At 37.9% G+C, this 9,701-nt stretch overlaps 1 pseudogene; it reads right to left on the bottom strand.

Annotated features, from left to right (window-relative positions):
• Positions 1–1,017: 1,017 nt before the first annotated feature.
• LOC118541973 (small ribosomal subunit protein uS11 pseudogene) lies at positions 1,018–9,108 on the bottom strand (annotated as a pseudogene).
• Between the last annotated feature and the right edge of the window lie 593 nt (positions 9,109–9,701).

Raw genomic sequence — 9,701 nt, 5'->3', positions numbered from 1 at the left:
TTTCACATGAACTCCAGACTCATATATCCAACGATTCATTTGTGTCCATCCTAGATAGATTTAATGTCCAAAGCCACAGTCCTAATCTTCCTTCTCTAACCTCCTTCATGTAGTTTTCTTCATTTAACTGTGGGAAATTCCATCCTTGGAAGTGTCCAGGCCAAACCTTTTGGAGTCATCGTTGGTCCTCCTTTTTAGCACATATCCTTCTTATATCCACTTATATCCTTTTGTTCTAACTTCAGACTATATCCAGAATTTGTCCACGTTTAAGCCCCTCTCCACCAATTTTCACCCAATCTGTGCAGCTGTCCTTGCATTACTGCAATAAAGTCTCCTAATTGGTCACCCTGCATTTATCCTCATCTCCCTACAGTGTCCTCTATATAGCAGTGGAATGATCCATTTGAAACCCACATCTGAGTAGATTGCTTCTCTGTTCGGAATCCTGCAATGGCTCTTCACTATACTCAGGAAAAGCCAAAGCTCATGCAAGCATCATATGATCTAGCCTGCTTCCCTCATTACCTTTTCAGCCAGAATTTCTACACTTCTTCCCTGCTGCCACTACCTCAGGGAGCCAGATTTATCTAACTACTTTTTCCTGAACACAAGAGGTACGCTCTTACCTTGGGAACTTTGCTCCGGATGTTGCCTTATTGCCTCTGCCTAGAATGCTCTTCCCTTAGCCACCTGCTTGGCCAACTTTTTCAACTCCTCAAATATTTGCTCAAATTTCACCTTGATGAGGCTTACCTTGACCACTCTTTTTAATATTGCAACTTGACAACAGCTCACACCCCTGCCATTCAAAATTTCAAATCACCTTACTTTGTTCCACTTTTTATTTTGTTCCATGGAAATTATAGCTTTCTAACATGACACACAGTCACTTATTATATCTATTATTTACTGGTTGTATTCTCCTGCTGAGATTTAGGAGAGTAGAGGTTTGTTTTTTTTAAGGCTACATGAAGTCAATTTATTAGTAGAAAACAATAATTTGAGGAGTCCTGTTCACAGAGGGTGACCACAGTAATCCCCCCGCCCCCACTTCCTGTGGGTGCTATTGGAGGGCATGAAGGTGACATCCTCAACTCTCTTTGATCTTCATCCCTGAGCAGGCAAGGGCTCTGAGGACAGACTGGGACCCAGGTCCAGGGGTCTTGGTTCTCTTTCCTCCTGTGGCCTGTTGTTTGATGTGGAGGGCAGTGATGCCCAGCTCCTTGAACCTCTGGTCCATATTCTGGTTGGCCAACATGGCAGCATATGGAGAAGATTCACCTTGACCAGTCTTCACCTTCATCCTACCAGTTACACGGGCAGATGGTTTCCTTGCCAGAAAGATCGGTGCCATAGACAAAAGTATCATTGAAAGTTACAAAGGTGTGGCAGACACCAAATACTTTTTCTCCTACAGCCACCTGAGATCCAAGGCTGATGACCTGTTCTTTCTCTTTTTTTCCCCTTGCAAGATGCTATTTCTGTACATCTTCTCCAGACTCCATCACCAGAAAGATCGAGAGTAGAGAGTTTTGACAGTTTTGTTCCCTAATATACCAAAGCACACTGGATTGAACTACTAGCTGAATCAAATTAACTTATCTTCATATAGTGAACTTTCAGGGTTATAATCTATGTACTTTTATTTTTTAATACCATTGGGGATGCCTCAAAACATCCTCCAAATAACATGCATATTCAATATGGGTTAAAGGCTCATCACTGTCATTGATCACAATTCATTCAGTGCTAGATTCCAAATAAAAGATCAACAACTTCTATACGCCATTACATTTGCAAGAATATATTAAGCATTTAGTAGATTCAAAACTCTGTGTAGCAAAAAATACAATAATATAAAAACATGGTCTCTAGAGATTTACTATTCAGGAGAGAAAAATAACGTAATTTTCATATTTATCTGACCGCTAAATTTCTTCCCAGCTATAATCCTCCTTTGAAAACCAAATAAAATAGTATCTTTTTTCAGGAGTTCAGACAAAAAAAATGATTCTCCCTATCTTTTCTAAGGCTCTTTAGAATTGTCGTAAATGAAATGTCTGGTTACCTAGTTAACTCTTCTTTGGATGCTAATGGGATTACAAATTCATTTAAATTTGGCCTTTTAGGGAGTTCCCTGGAGGCCAGGCTAGCATGCTGAGCTCAAGTAATAGACTTTCAGCATCACAATCTAGGTACACACTTTTTTTAATGCCACAGGGACCTTAAAATGGTTTAAAGTAGATGAAATATTGTCATTATGCTTTTATGTGATGTTCTGTAGTGCTGGGATATTTTTAAAATGTTTGAGTGATATTTTAAACAAAGTAATAAAATACACAATCTGTCCCTGGTTGGTACAACTGAAACTATATCTATGGAAACGGAACTCAGTGACCATGAATGTTAATCCATCTGCAATTTCACAAAGAGGTACAAAATGAAAATCTCAATTCCAACTACATTTTTTTTGCAAATGCAATCTCCTTTTTAAGCTAGTGGGTGACTTGATGTATTTGATATGCAAGAATAATGTTTTTTCCCTAAAGTGTGGATATTAATGTCCTATCCTTTTCAATCTCTTAAAATCTAAGGGGCTAGCCTTACTCTTAATGAGTAGACAGCTAAGAATGATATAATTCTGGCCTTTGGTTGAAGACTTACATAATACTCCAGTGGCCACACTTGTATTGTGAGGTTTGATTTAAACAGCAAGATACTGGCCCCATTGCCCAAATATCTGCTTATGACTACCTACCAATCTAAGTGACTGACTTTATTTTGTCATGCTGTTTCAAATTCCTTTGATTAAATATCCATTTCTTCCTAAAGCTGCTTTGAAAACGAACTTCTCTGACAGCATTTTCTGATACTACTAGCTGATAGGAGAAGGAGAGGGCAGATACTTAGGAAAAGGAGAGTTTTAACTGAGAAGAGAATAAAGAGAAGTCCTTGTATAAAATGGCGTAGGGTACTAGTGACCTATGTATGCCCATGCCTATTCCCATGCCCATTCCCATGCCCATGCCTAGGCCCATGTATTTGCATATGCCTGTGCCTATGACTGTGCCCATGCCTACACCCATGCCTATCCTCATGCCTATGCCTGCCTGTGCCCATGCCCATGTCCATGTGTATGTCTGTGCCTATGCCCATTCCCATGCCTATGCCTATGCCTCTACCCATGCATGTGTCTGTATCTATGCCTATACTCATGCCTGTACCTAAGTCCATGCCCATGCCTATGCCTATACTCATGCCTATGCTTATGCCTATACCTATACCCTTGCCTGTGTCCATGCTAATGCCTATGCCCCATTCCCATGCCTATGCTTATGACTATACCCATGCCTATGCCTATGCCCATGTCTATGCCTACACCCATGCCTATGTCTATGCCTATACTCATGCCTATACCCAAGTCCATGCCTATACGATGCCTATGCCCTTGCTGTGCCTATACTCATGCCTATACGCATGCCCATGCCTATGCTTATACCCATGCCCATACTTATGCCTAGACCTATATGCATACTTATGCCTATGCCTATAGTCTATATCTATACCTGTACCTATGGCCTTGCCCAGACCTATACCCAGGCCTGTACCTAGGCCCATACCTATACCTATACTGCTTCTGTATTTTTATCTTTATCTATATTTGAATAAAAGCCAATTAAAAAACATAAACATTTTTGTGGGCCACATTTTTGTCCATTCAAGATAAAAATAGTTATACTGAGTCCCACAGGGAAAAATGGATATTTTACAAATTAGACATCATTTTGTAGCATATAATGATTTATCTTATTGAATAGAAGAATGCCGATGAGAAACTTGTTATTGTTTTCTAGCCATCAATATGTTAGCATCTTTTGGGCATATTTGAGAAGTTGTAATCTTGAGTAGCTGTCTTATCTTTCAATCTGGAATGTGATTTAGAGTAGGCTAGGCAGGGGGGATCACTGGACTCTGTTCACAAGATTGAACTGGGGAGCTGCAGAGCACCATGGACACTTCCAGAGCGGGGGAAGGTGGCTCCAGAAGCTCGAGATGGACGATGAGAGGATTTCAAAGACAGTTCCGAGCTATTTCATAATTTTTCCAGAGTCCAATATGTCATCCCTATTCCTTTTGTTTTAATATGTAATCATGATCTTGAAACTTCTCCCTTATAAAATCACTTAATATAGGGTTTACAATGTATATACATAAAATGGAAAACTTTCTAAGAAGCAAAATGTATTTTCTTCACCTTTAAAAATATGATTGCAAAATTTACCACTCACCTTTCATCTTAACAAACATATTTAGAAATTCATGTTACTCACTCCTTATTTTTTGCCTAAAACAGCTGGAAAATGGAATATCCTACCTTAGCAGAGTTCAGTGCCACACCCGAGGAACGTTAGAAAGCAGGTCAAAAGGTAGTTATTTGGGGTGGTTTGCTGTGGTGTCTGTGAACTATTGTTTTTAGAGAAATGAGTTTCTGTAATTTTGGCTAATTTGTAATGGTAACTGTTTCTGTTGACAGGTGGTTTAAAACTATTTGTGAATGATCAGTCATCTTGCAAAAGAAGAAAAACTATTGTGGTTTAATAAAATATTCCATAATCAATATTTGAACAATCATAGTACTCAGGTTACTAGCAAAAAATGTATGATATATGCTGTTACTGACTTATTTTGGGGTCATTGTATTTTTTAGAATGCAAATAATTACAGGTAAAAAATGTGGTGCATAAAATACTTATGTTTTTTAATTGGTCCTCATGCCAATCTCTATCTCTAATTCTATAATCTATATTAGTATATATCTGTATCTCTATCTACTGGTATATGCCCCTATCTATTTCTGTGCTGGTAGAGATGATAATACAGATGCAGATAGGCACAGATATAAGTCTTAGGTAAAGGTACAAGTATTGGTATACATCATTATCATAGTCCATTCAGGTTGCTATAAGAAAGTACCATAGATGTGGTGGCTTATAAACAGAAACTTATTTCTCACAGTTCTGGAGGCTATAAGTCCATGATCAGGATGCCAATGGTTGGGTTCTGGTGAGATCCCTTTTTTGACTTGCAGACTTCCAGCTTTCATTGTACACTCATATGGCAGAAAGAGGGTGAGAGAGTGGTTTGGAGCCCCCTTTATGAAGACACTAATAACATTCATGAAGGCTGCGCTCTCATGAAATAATTACCTACCAAAGGCCCTACCTCTTAAAACCATCACACTGGGGCTAGGATTTCAACATATGAATTTTGAGGAGACATAAACATTCAGTTCATGGCCATCACCATTATCCTAAACCATTCTACATGTAAATCAAAGTAACTGGGACTGCTTTCCTCATGGTATGGATATAGTGTAGTAACCGTTGAAAATATTTATCAGTCACCTTTGTCTCCTCTAACCTGCACAACTATAGTTGTGAGGTTTTATAATTTGAAGTCTGAATCTTCCAAAATCTGCAGTTCGTTTTTTCCAAAGCTGGCAACATTCATTCACTCATTCACCAAACACATAATGAACTCTCGCTCTTTACCAGACATTGTACCAGATGCTGGGGATACAGAAAACAGGACTTGGTCCATACCTTTATTTGTTGTCTGGTAGGAGAAATGCAAATGTACTAGGAAATATAAAATTAAAACACAATATGATGCAAATGAGGTGCCATAGTAGGAAAATAAGAGCTGTGAATCTAGACCTGACTTTTACAAATAGACTTAGGTTTACCAAATGGGAAGGGCTAGAATTTCTCTTTGTGGCATAAACTTGATGTGCTAGGAAAAACTCTTGCTACTTGGGATTCAAGATTTACCTTTCCTCTACCTGAGGAAGAAGGGGATGAAAGCACAGTGAGGCTGCAGAGCTCATTCTTTTGAATTTGTTTAATGATTCATTCATTTGCTGGGTCTAAAGCTGGGCTCTGAAGTCCAGCTTCCCTGCTCCTAAGTTACCCTCTCCCTAGGTACTGGGCTCTGTTCCCCAAATCTAATCATGGTCTGGGGATCTGAAGGACCGCAGGCTTTAATACGGAAGGGGAGAAATTTGTTTCCCTTCTGAATTTGTAGGGTTAGCACAGAAGGCACTCACATATCATAAACCAGAGACTTCTAATACAATGTAATCTCCAGAACAGCTCTAAATGGTACCACTTTCTGGAAGCCCTTTTGTCATTTCTCATGCCAGTCTGGGTAGGGACTCCATGTTGAGTTAACTCAAGTTAGCTATGCCACTTGACCATGATGAGACAGTCTATAAAACAGGGATCCTAATGTCGACCTCCCAGGGACAAGTGTGAGGAGTGTAATGTGTCTGTCATTTAATAAGCACGGTGTTAACTGTCATCCCCTCCCCCAAACCATCAAATCATCATTTCTCTGCTTGTTAGCATTAAGAGTAAAGTGTAAGGTAAGAAAAAAATGTTGAAACATGTATTATTTGATTTACTTATGGGTCTCCTTTGGTAAAAGATCAAGTAGGGGGAATATGTTCAAAATTACTGTTAATAACTGTCTTTTTATTTATTTATAAAATGATTGATACATTTTAACACTGATAATCAAGTCAGCTCACACTGGCAGAAGTGAGTTAGAACTATTGTGTAGCCTAAATTTCCACCATGTTAAAATATCGCTGTGCTTTTGATACACAAAATTTATATTTGCAAGTTTTGCAGTCAAACAACATTCTTTCTGTAGCCCTAACCCATAGTTATAACACATTATCAAGTCAATAAAATATTCCTAGGTCAGTTTTTGTAAAGGCATTCATTTTTTACTGGCTATGAGAAATAATCCGGTATAACCTATTTTTTAAATGAACATCGTTGGCAATTACAGAGTAAATAGAGACTGTAGCTTACTTCAATTTAGAACATGTGTGAATTATCATATTTTTACTTGGATTTCTTTATTTAGCCTCCCTCTATTAGCCTGTTCCTTGTCTAAGCTCCCTCATTACCCAAAACCCAAAAGATTTGTATTCCCAGTCTATTTATTTGAATTCTCTTTCCTGGGCTACCTGAGAGTTATAACCCCTTCTGATATTCTGCTTCTATTGAACATTTTCTTTTTCTGTCCTCTGCCTCCCACCAAAGTATCTTGGGTTGCTCTTTTTTATGGTGATTGTTGGGTCTTGGAGCCATTTCTCTTTTTATTTCCCCATTAACAACAAACCTTGAATGGTGAAGCTCTGGTTATTCAAGAGCCAATGTAGTTGAAGTGGATATGAGTACAAAAATTTGTGCTAGACTACCTGTGTTCATACTCTAACTCTACCCCTTACTGGTTATGAGATTTGGGAAAAGTTACTTAAACTTTCTGGTCCTTCATTTTCTAGAATGTAAAACGTCAGTAATAATAGTATCTACCACATGCAGTCATTGTGAAGATTAAATGAATTGATATATTTACAACATCAATAGTAGGCGCTATACAAGAGTTAGTTATTATTATTTGTTTTTGAACCTCATCATGGCCACTCTTCTAAAATAAGATCTTAATAATTTATATCTGTGAAGGCTGAATCTCAAATTCAAATTTTGACTCACATCCTGTTATCCATACCATGTTCATTGACCACCCCCAGCAGGAGCCAATCAATAGTTTCCTTTGTCAGGTACTCTTGAAGGTATCATCCTGAGCCTTTGCCAGAATTGCCATTTCAAACATTATGCTCTTTTTCTCTCATGAACACATTTATACTTATTAGGCACCTCATCTCAAACTTTATTTAAGGGAGTATAATTATATTTAAATAGATGAACATAAGTGTGAGGTAATTGCCAGCAGAGTTACTTCTTTGCTACCCCTTAGTAGCCCATCACTACCTTCAATGATTTGATCTTTAAATTTTTAGGACATATAAAACTTTAGTATCAGGCTTTTCTGAGGATAATCAAAATAGGGAATATTTGGTTAGTAGCCAAGGTTTACACAAGACAAACATATATTAAAAAATGCAATTCTTCCTTTAATGAAAAAGGTATCGAGTAATTGATAATTCACATGATTTAATAGTTAGAGTATTTCAAGACTTAATGAAATATAGTCCCTGCTATATTCCTTTCTATCAATGAAGCCCTGTCCTTAATGTCTTGTATTTATCCCTTTGTTATTTCTAAATAATATACCAGTGTTTCTAGATTTATCAATTTTAGAGTTTCTTGACTTCCTGCCAGAAACATAAGAATTCAGTACCATTTATTTATTTTCTGTTTATTTCTTTAAAGCAGTAATTAGATTGGAAATCACACACACACACACACACACACACACACACACACACACACTTTAGTACAGGCATACCTTAGAGAGATTGCTGGTTCTGTTCCAGATCACCACAATAAAGTGAATATTATAATAAAGTGGGTCATGAATTTTTTGGTTTCCTACTGCATTTAAAAACTATCTTTAGGGGTGCCTGAGTGGCTCAGTTAAGTGTCTGACTCTTGGTTTTGGCTCAGGTCATGATCTCATGGGTGTGAGATAAAGCCCCACATCGGGCTTCACACTCAGTGGGGAGTCTGCTTGAGATTCTTTCTCTCCTTCTCCCTCTGCCCCTCCCACAGCATGCATGCTCTCTTTCTGTCTCTCTCTCTAAAGTAAATAATCTTTAAAAAAGTTATCTTAATACTGTACTGCAGTCTATTAAGTGAGCAATGGTATTATGTCTAAAAAAACAATGTACATATCTTAATTTTAAAAATGCTTTGTTACTAAAAAAATGCTAGCCATCATCTGAGCTTTCAGTGAGTTGTAATCTTTTTGCTGGTGGAGGACTAGCTTCAATGTTGACGGCTGCTGACTGATCAAAGTGGTTGTTGCTGAAGGTTGGGGTGGCTGTGGCAATTTCTTAAAATGAGACAACAATGAAGTTTGCTGCATCAATTGACTCTTCTTTTCACAAATAATTTCTCTGTAGCATGCAATGCTCTTTAATAGCATTTTACCCATAGTAGAACCTCTTTCAAAATTGGAGTCAATCTCAAACGCTGCTGCTGCTTCATTGACTAAGTTTATGTCATATTCTGAATCCTTTGTTGTCTTTTCATCAATCTTCACAGCATCTGCACCAAGACTAAATTGCATTTCAAGAAACCACTTTGTTTACCATAAGATGCAACTCCTTATCATTAAACTTTTATTATGAGATTGTAGCAATTCAGTCTCATCTTCAGGCTCCACTTCTCCTTCTAGTTCTCTTGCAAATTCTACCCCATCGGCAGTTACTTCCTCTGCTGAAGTCTTGAACCCCTCAAAGTCATCCATGAGGGTTGGAATCCACTTCTTCCAAACTCCTGTTAATGTTGATATTTTGACTCTTCCCATGAATCACAAATGTTCTTAATGGCATCTAGAATGGTAAATCCTTTCCAGAGGGTTTTCAGTTTACTTTGCCCAGATCTGTCAGAGGAATAACTAGCTATGGCAGCTAAAGCCTTACAAAAGATATTTCTTAAATAATAAAACTTGCAAGTAGTAATAACTTCTTGATCCATGGGCTACAAAATGGATGTTGTATTAGTAGGCATGAAAACAATATAAATCTTGTACATTAGAGCCCTTGGGTGACCAGGTGAATTGTCAGTGAGCAGTCATATATGTATTTTTAAGATTTTTAAAATTTATTTGAGAGAGAGAGAGTGCATGAGTGGGGGGGGGGAGGGACAGAGGGAGAGGGA

Source organism: Halichoerus grypus, chromosome 3 (genome assembly GCF_964656455.1).
Source record: "Halichoerus grypus chromosome 3, mHalGry1.hap1.1, whole genome shotgun sequence".
In the NCBI taxonomy this organism is placed as follows: Eukaryota; Metazoa; Chordata; class Mammalia; order Carnivora; family Phocidae; genus Halichoerus; species Halichoerus grypus.
The sequence above is the reverse complement of the archived record's forward strand: the minus strand, read 5'-3'. Positions and strand labels throughout refer to the sequence as shown.